General features: G+C 34.4%; 1 protein-coding gene across 1 annotated transcript in view; it reads right to left on the bottom strand.

Moving 5' to 3' along the window:
• Positions 1–21,865, bottom strand: part of LOC129740157 (uncharacterized) — a 341,832-nt gene that overhangs the window by 48,001 nt on the left and 271,966 nt on the right. The window lies entirely within an intron of this gene.

The following is a 21,865-nucleotide window of genomic DNA, read 5'->3' as shown; positions in this document are numbered from 1 at the left end:
TTTTGAGCTGGCCACTAACAGGCACGCCACAAGTTGGATCAGTAGTTTTTTTTTCAATCCGGGAAGAAGCGGTAAGTGAAAATCTACCTTCTGATAGGTCCAATATGTCTGTTGTTAAACGTAAAAAAATTATATTTCCACATCCCACTTCAGTAATAACATTTTGATAGGCTGACGCTTATCATCTTACCGGTAGTTTTAACCTAATCGATATAAGGCTGCTTTTCTCAACCTCAACAAGGTGTTTGGAGCCTTTCAACTAGTCACTTATCATTTAAGGAAGATTTTTGTACAGACTTCGTGTCAGGAATCACAAAAAGATAGGCTTAAAAGCAGCACTTGATAAGTGGAATTATATAAATTACGGCGTTACGGTGTGTGGAACATGTCAATGTATATTTGATAGTATATTGACATGAATTACACATTATGACGTCTTATTTATAGGAGCCCTACTGTTCAAACGGGTTTTATTATAGTAAGTTATTCTAAGGTTGCTTATCATACGCAGTGTTTTTGTTCGCTATTCAAATTTACCAACGAGTAAAGGCACAGCTTTCACGGGACAAGCATCAAAATGTGAACCAAGCTTATCAACCTCATTCAAGCTTTTTTTTTTCTTTGCTTGTCCGCAATGGGACGGCTAAGACCAATATGGTCCAACTCGCCTTTAAGCTAGTTTTACTCTTTGTACTAGATTGAACCTAGTGGCTCGGGTTGACGTTGTTCTTGATTGTTAGAGAAGAATTACTTTTATTTGATTGATTTTCAGTTTACTTTTCTACCAATCATGATTTGGTGTTATGAAAAAAACTGTTACGTATTTTCAAACTACTTAAATTTTCACATGGAGTTTTGGTTGGATATCACTCCTTTTAGTTATATGTACGATAAGTGTGTGGGTCAAGCACATGTACTTCTATGAATGCTTCTCGGTGATGGCAATATTGGCAATATATTGAAATGTTCCTTACACTGTAACGCCTTAATGTATACAATCAAATTGTTTGTTATGTTTATGTCGAGAGCAATCGAACGCTCTTTCTTAAATTTTCGCTTAAATTTGTTTTAACAATAGGAAAAATACATGTAATGTGAAAATTTCACTTTTTTCGACAATTTAGTTGCAATACGATTTTTTAAAATTTCTATAATTTTTAAAATTCTCTGGTTCATCATGTAGAGCTAAAATTATTTTAAATGTTTTTATTTAAATAATTATCAATAATATATTTATAATACACTGTCAAAGGGCTACAAGAGCATAAATCATCGGTTTCGTGATAATTATGCCATAACAATTTCTAAATTTTATTGAACCATTCCAGGCGACCATTCCCTATTCCCCAGATCTCATTTACGAAAAATCCCCAGTTTTTACAAAAAATGAAATAGAACTGTTTTAACAAATTACAATTTTATGCTCATACTTTTTTGTAGTAGTAGAGAATCCGAAATCAGAAATTTGGCTAAATTTTGTTTGTGAGACATTCTTTCTTCTTATTCATCTAATTCTGATAATGCCATCTCATGTTATGAACATAGAAATTGTTGTTTGCTAATTGCTAGCATTTTCATAAAAGACAATTTCAAATTTGAGCTAAATTTTGCTTAAATCGACCTCGAAATTTTATTGATGAGTACTGATGATAATAATACTTTTTTTTTCAGATTACTCGTGTAAAAAAAAACTTGCGTTGTCTCTATCGAATTCGTCAATGATCTGGTCCGGATCGCTGTAAGTTTGCTTTCACGTTGCATAACTGAAGGCGACTCTGGATAATCGTAAAAAACTGTTAAGCACAATAAGATTGAATATTGAAATCACGCTTTGATAAGCAAATTGGTTCTCATTTCGGTTGACTTAAGGTAGATCACAGCAAAAGTTAAAGCGCAATTTTTAACAGGGATATCAAAATTTTACCTCGCTTCAGCAGTATTTTTTTTATTTTGAAAGCAAAATGATACCAAATGTTACTGTCAGGCAAAATTATGTGATGTCTTATATTGGCATCATTGTGCTTTCCAAGCTCTCAGAAAATGAGGTGTAATTAAGGTCTCAGTTTTAGCAAAATTAGGCATCACTTTGCTAACCAAGTATGAAAATCTTCGCTCTCATTTTTGCTGTGTACCACCTTATGTCAAGCAAAATGAGAGCAAATTCGGCTCTCAGGGCGTGATAGCAAAATTTGCTATAATTTTGCCATAAAAGTCTGCTCGGGAGGGCTGTAGTTTGAATCATGATTTGCATCTTTTTTATTAACTACGGAATTAAAATCTCCTCCAATCACTAATTTTTCCAATCCACCGTTTATGTAATAAGGTAAAACGTCTTTAAAAAATAGTTCTCTGTTTCTTTTATTTGCACTCCCTGATGGTGCATATATGTTGCATATAGTGATATTATCGTTTATTTTTAATGAAATTATACGAGAATCTAAACTTTTTTGTAAATGTGTTGTTTTAATATGCGATTTTATTAATATCGCTGTTCCTCTTTTATTTTGATCTATGTTTGAAAACATTTCAAACCCACCAATTTCAAATGCTTCGTATACTTCCTGTAATAAAATTATATCTAGTTCCATGAGAAAAACGAAGGATTTTAATGCGTTTACTTTATTTTCATTTGAAATTCCGTTCATGTTAATTGATCCAATATTATAAGATAATAAATTCGCCATGATTCAAAGTCTATTTATTTTTCAGAATACTTTCAAAATTTTTGTTACCCAGATCGTTTCTCAACTTGCCACTCATGCTCCGATCACTCATCTCTCTCACGCTCTCAATATCATCGTCTTCGGAAATGAGTCCCCCGTAAGCATTACTTTGCAGCATACTGCGGATGAGAACAGAGTTGTCATCACCACCCACTTCCGCCACCCCTTTCCGTGAATTGCGCACATTCGACCTTGATCGTGATTTATGTTCTCGTGTTGATGTGTTAGTGTACTGTGATGATTTGCGTGTAATTCTTTCGGATGTTGCACTGACACTACTCTGAGGAGCACTATTGTTCTTCCGGACTAGATCATTTAGACATGTGAAATTAACACCTACCTCTTCATTCGGCTTTGCTTGCTTCTTCTTGTTTATCAATGCGGTCCTCTCTCCATCTTGTGTGATTCCACCCGCCTCGGTATCTCTGGAAACACCCGTTTTCAGAGCTCCTGCGTAGTTGACTCCTGATGCAATCAAACGTTCGCTTATGTTGCCTCCCTGAACTTGCAACTCCATGAAACTCGCTTCAATGCACTTTCGGCCCCAGTGCACCGGTTTATGGCAATGCCGGCACGTCTGCTGCTGGTGTTTATAGGTTACCAACGTCACTTCTCCACCGATGTTTACGTACGAAGGTACTGCTGTATGCAGTTTAATTCGCACAGCTCGAATCCCGTTCTTGATCCCCTTCAGAACGGTTGGTTCCGTCCAAATCTCCTCCTTGAGCCAAAGAACTTGTCCGTACTTTTCCAACACATTCGTGATGGACTTGTTTTCCGTTTGTGGTGAAATGTCGTGAACTCGAACTGTAGTTGCCCCGTCTTCCATGAACACATTGACCTTGAAATTCTCCTGATCGATCGACAAAACGTGGGCACCTCCATTTTTTTCTGTTGCGGTGATTGCTATTTCTTCACTTGCTACTTCAACGAAAACTAGTGACTTTCCAGTGTTGTGTTGCAGTGTTTTAACGTCGGAATAAGCAATCATTAACTTTTCGTTCACGAATTTAGCTATAATGTCCATGTTGAGCTTTCTTGATGGAATAGTTGACATATCCATTACAAGAGTGTTGACACGTGGGCCGTTTGAGGTTAGGTGATAAGCTGGTGCAGCCATCTTATCACTTGTTGTTGTTGGTGTTTGTGTTCTGTGCTTTTCGAGAGCACAGTCCCGTGAACTGGCGTATAAAAATATAACCGATAAAGAGCGTTTCTTTGCTGATTAAAACACGTCCACACTGCTCTACTGCCAAAACGAGACTGTCTTAATGATATCACTTACAAATTTTATATTGCTTTCATTATCCAATACCAACACTGTTGGTGTATAAATATTTTTCGGACAATCTCTAACTTTTTCAAATAAATATTTTTATAACTCAGTTAGCTGACTGGGGCAAAATGCAACGAAATGCTAATCAGAACTAAATCTCATGAATTACGTTTCCATAGGCTGGGATTTGATTGTTTTGCATTATGCATTTGTTAACATTAAAATTTCATCCATCCTAAGATTTATTTACATGATTTAAGATAATAGAATATTTTGTAGTATTTTTTACCCCTGAATGTATGCAGCAGATAAAAACTTTTTTTTCTTAAAAACACTTTTGACAGAAAAAAATGTAAAATTCAATTCCAACAAAACCAAAAATTACTGCAATTGGTGCTTCATGCGTTATGACATCACAAATGTATCAAAAACTTGTGGCCCGCAGGCCACTATTTGGCCACCCATGATTAATAGGCTTCCAAGAAGATTAATTTTTCAAAACACAAAAAATTATGATTGAAAAAAAAGACAAACTTTTTTTTAAATATTACTATTATTTTAACAGTATGACTAAAAAAAATCGGTAAATCTAAAAATATCGATTCTGTCAATACTGATGTTATGAAATCGTTTGGTACATCTTTGTACCTGAAAATAATCACATTTTCGTAGATGATGGAAAGAATTAAAGAAACATGAGCTATCAAAGAACGAAAAAACATAAGCCGTAAATATCATGAATTTTTCGAAAAAGATACAACGGCTCACCGGCAGAACTTGAACCTGCGGAGATTGCAGGTTCAAGTCCTGCCGGTGAACCGTTGTATCTTTTTCGAAAAATTCATGATATTTACGGCTTATATTCTTTCGTTCTTTGATAGCTCATGTTTCTTTAGTTCTTTCCATCATCTACGAAAATCGATTCTGTAAAATTTGGTAAACTTAATAGATAACTAAAACAAAAAATGAAAATTAAAAAGATAAGTTTTTAGCAATAAGGAAGGATACTTCTTACCATTTAAATAAATTAATTAATTTTTCTAGGAAACAGCATTCTGGAGCCTATGTTTAAAAATTTGATAAATTTTGGTGTCCTTAAATCACATTTTTTGTCAATTTTTTTTTTCACCTCTAGTTCTGATGATATGATGTTTATGAGTTTTAAAAATAAGTACCTAAAGTTGCGTCTCGATTGGAATCAATCATTGAAAACTGATGAACTAATCAATAAGGCCCTCAAAGCCAAAGAGGTATGTATAAGTGCAAAAATGGTCGATTTTGAGATAATAATGCCAAACCATTTACATATTTCAAACTGTATTTATTTAATTTTACTGATTTTCGGTATATGATTTTACGACTCCTACGTTAAAAAAAAAATACTTATTTTCGAAAAACATATGGAAAATGGTCTGACACATTAACTGAAAAGCCAATTTTATTATAATTATGCACTTATTCCTTTCTGGATTTCATTTATTCATTCAAATAAGAAGTAATGTTTTTATGGAGATAACTAGCAGACCCGGTAAACTTCGTCTTACCATGTTAAACTTGGCGTCAATTTAATTTTTTTTTCGCTGTTTGACTTAAAAACAACATCAAGTCTTGAGTTGTTAATCGTATCGCTTTCTTGAACATGTCCTAGTTTTTTAACATATCCATCTTTTCCGTTTGCTCGAATTGTCCCGCTCAATTATATCGGAATCAAATCTAGGAATTTTAACTCAATTCCACGGGTCTTTTCATAAATTATTAAAAAATTCTCTCCTATCAATTTTACATGCATATTACATGAATCCTTTTCGTTTACTTTTCTTTGATTCGGATGCTTTGAATATTGGCGAATGAAATCAGGTAACAGCTTCCCGTTGCAAATTCGATTTTTTCAGCACTCAACGCGTTGCAACGTTACCATCAAACTTGGCAAGCCTCTTGCTTAAAAAAAATCTACTCTTTATAACTTGTTCCATAAATAACATATGTGATTATATCTATGTTTTAATTATTGTATACCATTTAGTTGATTTTCTCCGCTTTGCTCGAGTTCACTTTAAGGTTTAAATCGAAATCAAAAGTTTCTCATTTATTGGAATTCATTGCATATGAAACTTTATGGAAGAAGAATTTTTAATATCGGGACAATTTATGGAGTTTTGCCCAATATTCTGCCTAGCGCAGCACTTTTAGCTCCCGAGTAGCTTTTGATGGTATATTTTTTTAGAACTGAAGAAATAAAAACATTACCTAGATAAGATTTTTTACAAACCATTTTCAAGCAGCTTCGCTTTCCTCGCCTTTGGAAGCAGTGGTTTTTTATTTCCATATTTTCATCAAAATCATGTTCAAAAAAAAAGTTCGCCCTTTTTTTATTTGTTCGAGCAAAAAATGCAAATTAAATCAAGAAGACTTTATTTATTGGGTTAATGTTCAAAGGAATTGAATTTGGTTATGAAAGGAGAAAATTTATATTTAATTTTTTCGTTATTCAACCGTATTAAAGCATTTTTATTTTTATTTTTTCCTTAAAGACATACCTGCCAATTTAAACCATTGTTGTCTGATTTAAAATTTTCCTAAACAGTGTTGAAGGTGATTTGCGATTCTATTTAAGATTATGTGATATTTTCAAGATTCAATAACATTTAATTGGAATGCAGGTTTTGAAAAATTAAATACATAAAAAAGAACTAATCTTTTAAGGCTACGATCATTTCATTCTTTTTTCTGGAAATTTTCATGCACATTTACCTCGACATTTAAAAATTTTAAATATCCGCTTCAAATTTAACACTCGGGATACCCTATCTGACTATTTTAGAGAAAAATTGGTATATGTTTCATGGCTAAAAGGCGTGTTGCCACTTGTTTCACCGTGTGAAATGACAGGAGTTAATATTATTTTCAACACTTTTAGGTCATAATAAAAACTTATCAAAAAAAAATCTGCTTCTGCTATCAAAAAAATTATCCTTCTGGAAAATCAATCACAAAAAAAAATTACAACAAACAATCGGATCTAAAGTCTCTTCTATGTAGTCAAAATTTGTTAAACAAAAACACACATTTATGTTAAGTACGTACTTGAATTCTGTGTAAACAAACAGGGAACCTGTAAACAGTTTTTTGGTGAACGATTTAAAAAAAACAGTTAAGTTTATTTAGTCAGATTGTGTATTTGGGCCCAACCATTTATAAATTAAGAAACCATGCATACATTTTTTTGTAAATGTTGAACGTTTGCAATTCTTTGCATCCGGCCTTTAAATGAACATCAATCCTATATAATCTATTTTAAAGGACAGGTTCTTGTTCAGTTCATGTGTCTGTTCATTTGCAACGGATTTTGTGGTTGTTCTATAAAATTAAAGGCGCTTGATACAACTTCTGTGAAGCACATTTGTACATGTTCGAAAAATATTTCTAGCGAATTGGATTATAAACCAAATCTTTCCATTTTTCTTTTTTCAAATGTCCGCAAAGAGTCATACCATTATTTCATACGCATCAGAACTAAATTCATATTATTCAGACAACAATTCCTTCTTTAAATAACACGCATTAAAGTTTTAATTTTTTCATATCGTTTAAATGGTTTTGATTTGATCGGCAAAATATCAATCTGGATCAAATGTAAGCGTCATTCTTTACTGTGTGCTGTACAAATGATCTAGGAATCAAGAAGAAAAAACACATCTAGGCTTCATATGGCCACCACATGCATTGAAATTATACTTGGTTGAAAAATGCGCGCCCAAATATTCTCACTAAACAGTATGCTATGCCATAGTTACTAACCTCCTACGACGCTTGCTCGCGACGCCTCGACCATGGAGACGAAAAACAAACCGCCCGGCGCCGAAAAGAAAGAAAATCTCGATAAAATTGAAGGCCATGACTTTAATTTGATTCAATTTATTACAAATTTAATGATTACGGACAATTGAAGCGACTTTTTGTTGTTTTTTTTTCGATATAAACCGATTCGCATGCCCACAGAATATTCTAAAAATAATTTCATTTGAATCGGTTGGATCATTTCAGAGGAGTACTACAAACACCGTTACAAGAGAATTTTATATAATAGATGAAAAATGATCTTAAAATTATATTCAACAGTTTTTTTTTAATTTGAATACATATTATATCCAATATTACTCACATTACTGAAGAAAGTTGAAAAATAATATTTTATCAAATAAACTTGATAAATCCTGCAAAACGATATGATTTTAATGACTATGATTATGTTTTTTTTTCCAAACTTTAAAAAAAAAATACAATCTGATCTAATCATATGATATATTTTGATTCAGGGCTACCAAATTATTCAAAATAAGTTTTTAAATTCTTTGTACCTTGGAAAATGCGAATTGTGTGGCCTTTTGTAATTTATCCAAACCCTTTCGATTGTGAAGTTGAGCATTGAGGAGAACAAGATTTTTTTTTAATTGATGCTGGAATTGGTTTCTTGAAGAAATTTTTTTTAAAGCATAAAGAAATTCACGATTTCTTAATTATCAAAAAGAATAGTAATACAGTAATGGATAGTAGGCTTAAGATTTTTTTTTGCTTATTCTTTTGACTATTGTGAGTACTGAACACCTCCTGGCTTCTAACTTGTTGAAGTAAAAAAATGTATTCGATGCATGAATTTTTAATTTAAAATTGTTGGTTTCAAATTATAAATTTATTTGACCCTTCGTTTCGTAAAGTAACAAATTCGCAACAATTAGTGTATGGAAAAAGGGAAAAATCGTATTTATATGATGTACACTTCATTTCCAACTGTTTAAAATGATTTTAAGGGAAAATAAAAAAAAATCATGAAGTTCAGGGTAAATAAAAACCCATTGTTAAAGTAGGTTTTTGTGTGTCAAGATCTGAGTTCTAATGCAAATGGTTTATTGAATTGCGATTCTAAACTCACAATAAAATGAGTTTCAATTCATGAAAGTCGTATACTAAGTGTTATAAAATGAAATGTATTTGACCTAGATTGACTAAGGACTGAATTTCCTGGAGGTGAGCAAATTTTCTGACATCAGGCCCGTGCGAAGGATTCGTTCATTGGAGGGGGTTTTCGAAATTCAAATTTAGCCAAAAATAATAACAATACCAAAACAACACAATAAACAAGGAAATTAGTTTCTAATACCATTTTCCTACTTATGATTATTACACAAACTCTAAAAATAATCAAATGTTTTGATGAAAATATAACAAAATTTTCAAAACAAATCAAAATGAATGGTTCAAATCAATAAATCCGATTATTCATTGACAAATTATTCAAAATAAATAACTGAACTACAAATTTGCCAATTGATTCAAAAATTTCGCTGTAGTATCTTGAATTTGAAAAAAAAAACAAACATTTGAAATGTAAATTCGCGATTGGGGAAAAAAATCCATTCGGAACTTAGGAGAATTTATTCAATAGTTGATAACTGAAATATTATTTTAAATATTCAATTTTATAATCAGTTATGAAAGTCAAAGATAAAACCTCTTTCCATATTAAAATTCGTCCAATTATTAAAGTAAGAAGCTAAAAAGTTCTTAAATTCAAAATAATAACTCAATATACTTATTTATATTACAAAATGTTCATTCATCCTGACAAAGTACAGATTAGAAAATGATCCATTAGAAACTTATAAAATAAAAACATGAATTCCAAGTTTTGTTATCAATATTCGAAGCACAAAGAAAATCAAATTTAGCTAAAATTGTGCGTTAAAATTAAACATTTAAATTGCTACTTCGAAACATTTTTCTAGAGATTAATTTAAAAAAAATGATCGATTTAAAATCACGACTTAATAAAACGAAAATTAAAGAAACGTTTATATATTTTCAATATAAGCTTTAACAGTTTACAATTTCAAGCACTGAATATTTTGTTGCCTTTAAATTAAATGCAAAGGACAGAAGGTAGAAACTATGTTTTTATTATTTAAAATTAGGTTACAATGACTTCCAAGAAGATTATGTTTCCAGACCACAAAAAATCAGAATCAAAAATTAAGACAAACTTATTAAAATTATTTCAGAAAATTTAAATAATTTGACTTTAAATTCGATACATTTCTTTGAAAATTGAATCAGAATATGAAGATGAAAAACATATCTAAGTTTTTTTATCATTTTCGAAGATTTGTTTTCTAATAAACTCGTCCAACCATTTTTAAATCTTATTAAGAGAATTTAATTGATAATTCAAGGGAACAGCATTTTGATGTCTAAGATTGAATTATTGATTAGATGGATTTATGCGTCCTGAACTCGAATCGTTGACAAATTTTGTCTATCACCATTAGTTTTGGTTATATATACATCAGTTTTAAATTAAATCATTCATGATAATTGATGAAATAATAAATCTACTTTGAAGAATACATCTGATTCTAAATTTGTTTATTATATCTGTTTCATTCAATTAAGGAAAAATATTTTAAAGATGATGATAGATGCATGATCTGTAAATCAGTAACAACAGGTTTTTAAAATTTGAAAGGTTACATTACAAGTGTTTCTGACATCACTGAATAAAGTTGAAAGGAATTCATTGAAGAAAATTTGTCCAAACTCGCAGAACTCAAAATAACTTAAAGTCATGGGGAAAGTTGAAAATTTATTTAAAACCTTCATTTTAAAATATTATGTTTTTGTTTTAAAGTTTTGTTAAAAAAATGCAGAAATTTCTTAAATGATTTTAAAATATTTTCAAAACTTATTGAAAGAGAAGTTTATAAAAATTGTATATTTAGATCCAGGGCACCCAAATTATTAAAAAATAACTTTTAAATTCTTGACACCTTCAAGGATGCTAAATTTGTGACCTTGTGTCAAACGTTTTTAAATGTGATGTTGAGTATTTAGAAGAACAAAAAAACACAAAATAAAATGAGACTGAAATTGGGTTTTTGAAGAATATTTTCTATCAGCACGATTTTTTGGAAATCAAAATTTTTAGTAATAAAGAAGAGGATACTATGATTTATATTTTGTTTTGCTAATTCTGATGACCATCGTGAGCTATGAATCATGGCTTCATTCTTGTTGATGTATAAAATTACTATTCAATTAATTAATGTTGGAGTTAACATGGTTGGTTTCAAATTCTGAACTTGTTTGGTTACGCTTCTTAATAAAAACCCATTATAAAGACGTGGTTGAGTTTTTGTACGTCAAGTTAAGAGTTTCAATGCAAAAGGTTGTTATTGCAAATTTGAATTTACAGTTAAAATTAGTTTCAATTCTTAAAAGGCATATTTGTAGTGTCGTAAAATGAAATATCTCAAGCCTAGGGTGACTGAAATCTAATTTCCGCCGAAGGCTAGAAAAAAATTTAGACTTTCTTGTTTACACTTATTTAACACCTTTTAAGGTCAAGTAATTTCCCATTACTTCATTGGAAATTTAATTTGGAAAAAATCTCCATGGGGGGGGGGGGGGGGGTTAAACCCCTAAACCCCCCCCCCCCCCGTTCGCACGGCCTTGTCTGACATATTTGTTTACTCTTATTTTTTGACACCATTTTTGATCCAGAAATTTCCGGATACTATTGTAAATTCATTATTGATCTGAATTTCATCTGTCAGATTCCTGCTGATTGCCTTCAGCATCCGCGTTATTGATCGAAAGTTAATCCCTCTTAAATTCTCCTTGTAACAATATTGAATTGATACTTGTGTTCAATTATCGCCGTATCTGAACTTTTTTTATAATCGCCCTTACATCTAGTAACACTACACATGGAAGCATCATTCCTGTGTAACCCAAATCATTCTATCTCCGTAAACAAAAAATAAACCTTAAAGAAATCAGAATCCTCCATGAAATGAAAATTACGATAATGAATGTTGAAAAATTTATGAAATCACTGAAACCCTGCCTTACTACTCTCGTCTTGCCTTAGGTCCCAAAATTCAAAACGGTTCTGCAGCCTCATAATGTGTGCAGGCAATGGCTAGAAAGCAAGCAGAAAAAAAACTCCTGCTAGCTCTCGGTCCCGGAAAGGTGAGAATGGGCCTTGCTGATTGACAGTCTGGGGAAGTCATCGATTTTCGTTAGAAATGGTGCCGGGCCGCCGTCATCTTTCCATTTGAACCCGAAAGCTGAGATTTGATGGCGACAAGGTCGAGCCGTTTTGGATCCGGAGAAAAATCGGAGCCCAGACGACAGGAATTGGCACGAATTTGGGGAAAATGCACGAACAGAAAATTACGCTGGAAAGTCTAAAAAGCCGGCTTGCGGAGGAGGCAGCTGTACGGTTGAATTATTAAGCGACTTCATTGAGATGGATTGGCGACCGACCGTGGCGTTCAACCTATGTAGATGGAAGAGTGTTTTTTTTTTATTTAAATTCTGGGAAAGAAATCAGTGGGAATTTTCTTTTCTTGGTAGCCGTGTCGGGTAATCGGGTGCAAATTAATTGCCAGAAATCCGTGCTTTTTCGGAATAATGAGAAAAACAGGGCGGGGGCAGTGGGTCGGGGATGGATTGAGTTTTGAGATCTAGAACACTTGATGGATTGGACATCAAACCGTTTTGAAGGCTTCTATCAGAAAGTTTTTCAGATTTTTGGACATGTTACACAGCTTTGAAGTTTCAATAATTGAAAAATCAATCATAGGTATAACTTTTAACGGTCTGTTTTTTTACATTCTCTTTAAGGGTTAAAGATAGCATTTTTAAAACACAGGAGTGATCAAATAATTAATTTATAAGTCATTGTGAAGTACTAAATTGAGATTCAATAAAAAAAAAAAATCATGTAAAGTAACCCTTTTTTTTATTCTGATTGAGTATGATATATTGATAAGGATGTGGGTTAAAGTGGTAGAAGTTTTGTCACTTTTTGCACATTTTGAAAATTTTGCCATGCAAAAACATTTTCAAGATCTTTGGCCTTTAAGTTTTTCTACAACACGTGTTGTATTTTCGCATGCTGTGATGCAAAAATAGCAATATTTCTATCACATACGGTTGAAATAGAAACAGTGCTGTAAATAAATACAACGCCCATAGATCTTAAAAACATTTTTGCATGGTAAAATTTTCAAAATATCAAAATTTCTACCACTTTTCCCCAACACCAGTGAATTTGTTTTAAAGATCATGGAACAGAGAAACCATGTAGAACCAAATTCTTTTAAATCTTACTCAAATATATTGAACTGTACTGTTTACTGTTTACGTAAGAAAGTGGACACGGGTTATTTAATGTTATTAAGTTAGTGTACATTAGACTGAGTCAATTTGAGGTCATTTTTAAATTGCTCAAACCCTAGGGTCTAAAAAGCTTCGTCTTGGTCCAAAACTCATCCTTGATTTTTTGCAGAATTTTTAAGTAATGTTTACATGAGTAAATTTGAACTTTTAGGTTTGTATAGGAAAATTGAATATTTTGTACTGAAAAATCAACTTCATTTTTGTTTCTTCTGTGAAACCGAGCCAGCTGACAGTTGTTGTGCAAATTTATAAAATTCCGAAAGAAAATATTCCGCTGAACAACTTTATAGAATAGCATAACTTTGTATCTTATTAGTCAAAAAGTTATTAGCTGTTTAACAGAGGTATGTCTTTTCGCATTGATAAATAATAAATTCAATTGACACCACTGCTGGAGTCTCGCGAAGTATAGCATGAAAAGTAGCCATGCCATACCTCACTAGACACCCAGCAGGGATGTCAATTGAATTTATTGTTTATCAATGCGTTATCTGTTAAACAGCTAATAACTTTTTTGCCTAATAAGAAACGAAGTAACGGTCTTCTACAAAGTTGTTAAGCGGAAAATTTCCTTTCGTAATTTTATAAATTGGCACAAAAACTGTCAGCTGGCTCCGTTTCACAGAAGAAACAAAAATGAAGTTGATTTTTCAGTACAAAATATTCAATTTTCCCATATGAACCTAAAAGTTCAAATTTACTCATGTAAACGTTACTTAAAAATTTTGCAAAAAATCATGGATGAGTTTTGGACCAAGACGGAGCTTTTTAGACCCCAGGGTTTGAGAAATTCAAAAATGACCCCAAACCAACTCAGTCTAGTGTACATGCTAGGGTTCTGAATATTATATTGAGTTGTTTATGAAACTCTGCTTTAAGCAATACACGAAAAAAAATATTTAAAGAGTTTGATTGAAGCTGGCAAAGGAGGAGATAACCCATTGTTGGGGGAATCGATTCTGCACGAATGATTTGCGATAAAAATATCATTCCATAAATAGGTAAAAATATCGACTTATGCCAGTTTTTCGGTATTTATAATAATAAGAGTGTATGGAAAAAAATATTTTCTTGAAGATCTATCGAATCCTAGATGGGAAAAATTGAATAGAACCGGAATAAAGAAGAAGCTGCCTCTCGTTTCTTAAATTCTAGAAAATCGAGGATTTTTTTTCGAAGAAATTACCAAAAAATTACTCACAGTCATCACAATAAGGTAGGGTTGCCATCCGTCCCGCAAAAGCGGGACATGTCCCGCTTTTTTGTTGAATGTCCCGTCGTCCCGCTTTTTCCTCAAAATTTCCCGCTTTTTTTTCAAGGAAATCTTTTTTAAAAATTCATTGACTAACACTCTAAAAAATCAAACTTTATCCTCTTAATAATTTGGTTTTTTTCTTAAAATAAGCAACACAACACCAAAAAATCGAATAGGTCATTTTTCAGAGTTTACATAAGACAATACTAAGAAACCCTGAAGTTACTTAAAGATTCGGATCAATTAATCGTTCTTGGAGCATGTTCAGCCGATGAAATAATTTTAGTATATATGATGAAAATATTGATTAAGTTGCTTCAAAATGAATATAAATCTTAATTTTTCGGCAGAATCTAAGTTCATTTGTCTTTTAAACACCATAATTTTCAACTTAATTAGTCAAGTATACAATGATGAAAATTTTCTTGAATTTCAAATTTTTGAAACGAATTTGAAATATATTTGTTGATGCACAAAGGTTTTTTACACGATATTAAATTCACAGTTGACATGTAGGACTTGAAATATTTCTCTCAAATAACGTGTTAATGAAGGTTGCCGAAATCACAGATAAATCTACAATTTTAAAGAATTTTGAGCAAATTTTCATAGAAGAATCTTTGTCACAGCACTCAGAATTTTAGAAATATTAACAAATTCCACAAAAAATTTTTACGTCGATATACATTTTTAATTTTTAAGTATGAATTGGAAAATATGTTAAAATTAGTAATTTTCTTTGACTTTTCTCAAGTAAAATGTAAAAAAGACGCAAATTGACATTACTTTTTAATGAAATTATAAAAAAAGCCTCACAGAAAACCATCACAGAATTTTTTGATAAAATCTTAGAACGTCAGGTTTTTTCATAGTCAAAACACAGATTTGACACACTTGCTAGAACCGTGAAAAACGTATACGTATAAGTATGGCAATAATTAAGCTTTTTTAAGAGTTTCTTATAAAACCCGCTTTTTTTCTGCTGTGTCCCGCTTTTTTGTCGTGAAATGTCCCGTTTTTTCTGAAAGTATCTGGCAAGCCTGCAACAAGGTAAAAAAATGAAAAATTCAACAATAATAATAAGAAAAACACCCTTGGAAGAAATATTTAAAAAAATATCTCAAAAAAATATTGTCACAATTTTACAGTACAGTACAGTATAAAAAAAATGTTAAGAAAAAAAAAGTGGTTTGTGGAGGACGGTTAAAATTTTCCAAATTTGACACGAGTTGGCATCCTAGGTTGCAAAATTGGACATTCCTGATGACCTACAATGCATTAGTTGAAAAATAAAATAAAATTGAAGTGTTAGTGGAATAAAAAACTGTTTTTGCTGCTTAAAGCACTCTGATTTTTTTACATTGGTTACAATAACTGAAGAGACTCTTTATTGAAACATATTATTTCTGGTTAATTTTTGTTAACTGAGGAATCTCTTATTAATTTGTGGTCTTATCACTTTATTTCTTATGCCATTCATCGGCTGAAGAAGGCAAGAAAAAGTTTTTTTTTGGGAATACCTTAACCAGGTAGCTGCAGTGAGCAAACTTTCGTTAATAGTCTCGCTTTGTATTTTCCGCGTCTTCTTTAATCGAAAATACCCATTTCGATGAGCTTGATTTTCGTTCTATGGGTAAGAGCTCGACCGTCTTTCAGGTCTTTTTTTCTTTCAGGGCCCTCAATTCTTCGCTGATGGCATTTTTTCCACTTTGGCGAGTCGTTTATTATCTTCAACTGGTCAACAGTTTGTGGAACATCACGGAGTTATTTTAATTATTTCAGCTGGTTATACCAATCATCAAAGCGTAGTTGATTTTTTTTGCATACAACTTTAAATATAGGTAATAGAATCAACTACAAACTAATGATCGACTTTATGCAATCAGCTGTGAATATAATGGATTCATCTGTATCTAATGGTATAATTTTTTCAACTGTGAATATGATAGATTGAACTACAATTTTCAATTTGATTTTAGGAATTCCACTATAAATACATTTGATTCAACTAAAAACTGCTGATTTACCTCACTCAATCAACTTCATAGTTGATAGAATCAACTGTAATGATATAATTGAATCAATTGTAAATATGATAGATTCAACTACATTTGTATGATTGATTTTAGGCATTCAACTATAAGTATAATAGATTCAGCTATATATTCCAGGTTGACGTCTCATATTTAACTATAAATACGATAGATTCAATGGTAGTGGTATAATTGATTAAACTGTGAACATGATGATTTCAACTACAATTGTATGATTGAATTTAGATATCCAACAATAATAATAGATTCAACTGTAAATTTTTGGTTGACCTCTAGCATTTAGCTATAAATATGATAGATTCAACTATAGTGGTAAAATTGATTCAACTGTAAATATGATAGATTCAACTGTAGTGGTCTAATTGATTGAACTGTAAATATGATAGATCCAACTACAAATGTATGGTTGATTCGAGATATTGAACTGTAAATATAGTAAATTAAACTATACTGTTATTGTTGATTGTGTGATACTTGAATACTATATTGTTCATCCGTGTTCATCAGCAAAAATTTAAAAAAATCGTAAGAGTGAGACCACTACGTGTTCCCTGCATCGATCGTATCGCTATTTTTAGGGCTCAGCCGGCAGTTCCTGACGTCGGTGTCAAAGCGCAAGCGCTCTCTGGCTATGGGGGAACATTTTCCTCTACCAGTTCCTGGCAGCGGTCGCGTAGTAGGCCGACGGTTCCTGGAATTGGGAAAGATACACCTACTATGGCTGCCCACGAATCGACGTGGGTCTCGACGTTCCTTTAAGTGATCGTGGTAGGATCCTATAGGGACCCAGCATTATGGTGAGTCAGCGTATGATAGATTGAGGTCATGATATTCAGTGAATTTTCCCCCCACAAGGTCAATCTTCGCCGGGTGCAGAAGCACGGACTTCTCAGGACGTCTTCCGGGATCGATTAGTTAAGACGCACAATTTGCTGGGCATTCATGCATCAGGATGCAAAAACACATCAGCGGAGGAACCAGAACGTTAATATCGGGATTTCCGGTCAGGTTTTTTAGCATCGTGGCGGCTAAAACGAACTAGATGCAAAATACTGAAATAATTAAATGAAGATAAAAAATCTTAATATATGATAACTGCCAATATAAACAGAATTAAATTTACAATATCATCGACCTCAATGAATCAATCATAGAAATAAAACTTAATCTATCATATTTATAATTAAATCAATTATATTATTATAGTTGAATCTATCAGATTTATAATTAAATCAATCATATAATTATAGTTGAATCTACTATAATTATTGTTGAATGTATGACATCAATCGTGAATAATAGTTAAATCTCTTATACTTGTAGTGAAATGCACAAGTTCAATCATACAACAATAGTTGAGTGTCACCGCTTCAAACTCCTTAAACTTTTCAATACCTTCGCTCTTGCGTTTAATTAGGTAGATTACTTTGAAATGTGAAACGTCATCCGTGAATGTCACGTTTCTTCCCTGTATCCATAAACCTCAGAATGTCCTTAATCAAGTGGCCTACTTGACCTCGATATTTGCAGACTCTTGAACTTTTTGCCTGACTGTTTTCCAGCTAAACAGATTTTGCAAACCTTGTTTTTGTTGGAAGTCTCGACGCAAATATCTACTCCTTCTACCATCTTCTGTATCATAAGTGTGGTTACGCCAGCATTGCTAAGATGTCTTCTGTGTGTTCTACATGCATCAAACCCTAACCGGTTCTTTCCAAGCAAAGCCTTGGAGTTTTTGATATCCTTAACCATAGGAATGGGTTTCGGCTTTCGCCAGGAATGGAGACGACACAACGCGGCGATCTAGTTGTTGCTTCGCGTTCGGCAGCTGCACTTAGGAGACTGTGGAAACCACATAATGCCGCGTCCACGGTATATAGGTACGGGCGAGGTCTATTACGATAGCGATAGATAAAGATGAACTCATGTCGAGTGCCTGTGCCCATAGATGTGTCATATAATATGCACTATGGTTCTCATATTGAGTTTGACCAACACAGGGACCAAGAGTGCTAACCGCCTGGACGCACGCCTCTTTTGCCTGCTTCCGCTGCCTGCTTGCGGCCAACATGGCGTGAGCGCTCCCTTTGTGTGACGCCTGGATCCGATCTTCTTGGCCGCCTTCAGCTTGGGACTGCGTGACTTGAAGTGACCCTTCTCACCGCACCCAAAACACCGACTGTCTCCTTTCTTAGGCGCAGTCCGTAAATCGTGGTTTGCTACCGCTGACCTACCTCGATATTGGGTTGACGTAGTGCTGGCTTCAAATGTTGCACCGTCTTTTCGCTGACATCTGGGATATTGCAACATTCCCGGCCGACTGGATGCAGGGTATCCTCGTAAAGATCCCGGAGAAAGGAGACCTGACAGAGTGCGGTAACTGGCGAGGCATAACGTTGATCTGTACAACCCTCAAAGTACTCTGCAAAGTGATACTGAACAGGATCCAGGAGAAAATCGACGCTACACTCCGACGGCAATAAGCTGGATTCCGATCCGGACGATCATGTGTGGACCACATCACAACGCTACGAATCATATTGGAACAAATCAACGAATTCCAGGACTCTCTTCTGCTGGTTTTCGTTGATTTCGAAAAAAGCATTCGACCGACTTGACCATGAAAACATCTGGGCGACTCTAAGGCGACGAGGGGTCCCAGAGAAACTAGTCCATCTCATCGAAGCACAATACTAGGCATTTTCGTGCAAGATCTTGCACGATGGTGTCTTTTCCGAACCAATCCCGGTAACTGCTGGAGTGAGACAAGGATGTATCTTATCACCGCTACTTTTCCTCATCGTAATGGATGAGATTCTGACTGGATCGATCGAATTTGCACCGAACCGATGATTTCCGTGGAATCCTTCAACAATGGAGCAACTGAACGACCTTGACCTGGCTGACGACATTGTTTTGCTCGCCCAAACACAACCGGAAATGCAGAGCAAACTCGACGACCTCACCGAAAGTTCCAAGGTAGCAGGTCTCAAAGTCAATGTCGGAAAAACCAAGTCGATGGAGATCAACACAGCAAATCCCTCCAGTTTCATGGTAGCTGGGCAACAAGTTGAGGAAGTGGACTGCTTTCAGTATCTTGGTAGCCAGATAACGCCTGATGGTGGTACCAGGAAAGACATCGAAACCCGGATCAGAAAGGCCCGATTTGCATTTGTGAGTCTCCGAAACATCTGGCGCTAACGCCAGATATTTTTACGAACAAAAATCCGAATCTTCAACTCAAACGTCAAATCCGTATTTCTGTACGGGTGCGAAACTGGGTGTACATATGCGGTAACGACGCTTAAACTGCAAGTATTTGTAAACCGCTGCCTGTGGAATATCATCCGCGCTTGGTGGCCTGGCAACTGGATCTCAAATGAGGAACTACATCGCCGGTGTCATCAAAGGGCGCTAGAAATCGAGATTCGGGGACGTAAGTGGATATGGATTGGGCACACGTTGCGGAAAGATGAAAACGAGATTTGCAGAGAAGCGCTAGATTGGAATCCAGAAGGTCATGGAAGAAGAGGCAGACCCAGAAACTCGTGGCGGCGAAGTCTAGCCGCTGAAATCCCTATGCACCGGAGGATCGGCGCGGAATCATTAAGTGTAAGTAATTGTAGTGCTTGCTTGAGCCAAGAATCAAGGAACAACCGCTTGATGTCGACAACACACGTTGAGTTCAGCTCCTTTGACAGTGCATTCTGGATGTGGGTATAACCTGCGGGTTGCTAGCAGCAACAAATGGACTTTCTCGCCTCTGCTCAGGTTAGCTTCCATTAGATCCATCTCCAGTATGATGCGGTCGTACTCATAAAAGAGTGACGACAGTGAGTCGAACCTCTTCATAGGAAAATTGTTTAATCGCCCTCGTATTGCGATGATCGCGCTCGTACCCTTTATCAGGTAGGAGTCGCATAGGATGTCCAAGGCGTCTTCGATAAAATTGACCTCAACAATTTTGTTTAGGACATCGTTGTTGATGGCCATTACAAGCTCCTGTTTGCAACGACCTCCTATTCCATCCGCCTCTGGAACCTTACAACTCTGGCGACTTCCTCCTCAATATTATCCAACGGCAGCGAGGCCACCTCCTCCGTCGGAATCCAGACCAGGGCGTGGGAAAGCTTCAGCCGGGCAAGACATCTCTCTGGGCATATCTTCCAGGCTCCAAAGATTTCCACTCGACCAGCAGTTCTGGCTGCCGTGTGAAGTAGCGCCAAATCAGCCTCAGCCTGAGGTAGCTGCTGGCATCCGTAGGTTCAACATCGCAATCCAGAAATCAGCATAGAGAAATCCAACAAACAGTCAAAGCCATTTAACCACTGGGCCCATAAGCTGTTGTGATATCAAATAACTACTATTTGTATCGGAAACTGATGATATAATCACATTTATTTTCGTCAAGCTATATTAAAAGATCAGGTTACTACAGTGATTGATATATTGGATTATCCATCCGTCAAATTGGCAAAACATTCCCCTAACTCAACTGGCAACAATTCCAGTGAACACTATGAATTCATTCTTCGTTGGTTCTAGAACAATAACGAATTGACGTTCTCTCTCACTTGCGAGAGTCTGTTATTGTTCACAGTTGCCACGTGGTTTGTCAGTTCGCAATAATCACCGCAGTCAAATCGATGTTTGGTCGTCACGAGTGAGTTTCAACAATTAGAAAGGTTGTTAATGCCGGTCCGTCATAGATACTTATACTGATAATTCTACCTCCAAAAATGTTCATTATTGGAGTAGTGTCTGATTTGTGGGTGTGGATACGCGATTTTTGACCGAATTTTTTTTCCAGGTAACATCAGATCTCGACCCAAGCGTGGAAAACAGAAGAAGTTAACAAAAAAGCGCTCAAATGTCGAAATGATCTGATTGAATCACCGACCAGTGAGCAAGCATCAAATTTTGTTTCATTAGAATGACCATTCTTGAATCTTTTTTTAAGTTGGAGAGTTTTGCATTGGATAAGTTTATAAGTTTCACCAAACTGAGCATGCCTCATCTATGAAACAACAGCTTTGTTGATTTCATTTGGTTCCGGCACAAATATTTATCATAAATGATTACAAATCTTTTCAAAAAGAGCTCATTTTTCTGTCGAAAAGTAAAAAATGCTGCAGCAAATTTTCTATTTGTCTCTAGGTCAGGCAAATAGAAATTTTGCTGCAGCATTTTTTTTACTTTTTGACAAAAAAATGAGCACTTTTTGAAAAGATTTGTAATCGTTTATGATAAAAATTCGTGCAGGAACTAAACAAAATCAACAAAGCTGTTGTTTCATAGATGAGGCATGCTCAGTTTG

Source organism: Uranotaenia lowii, chromosome 1, assembly GCF_029784155.1.
Source record: "Uranotaenia lowii strain MFRU-FL chromosome 1, ASM2978415v1, whole genome shotgun sequence".
NCBI lineage: Eukaryota > Metazoa > Arthropoda > Insecta > Diptera > Culicidae > Uranotaenia > Uranotaenia lowii.
The sequence above is the reverse complement of the archived record's forward strand: the minus strand, read 5'-3'. Positions and strand labels throughout refer to the sequence as shown.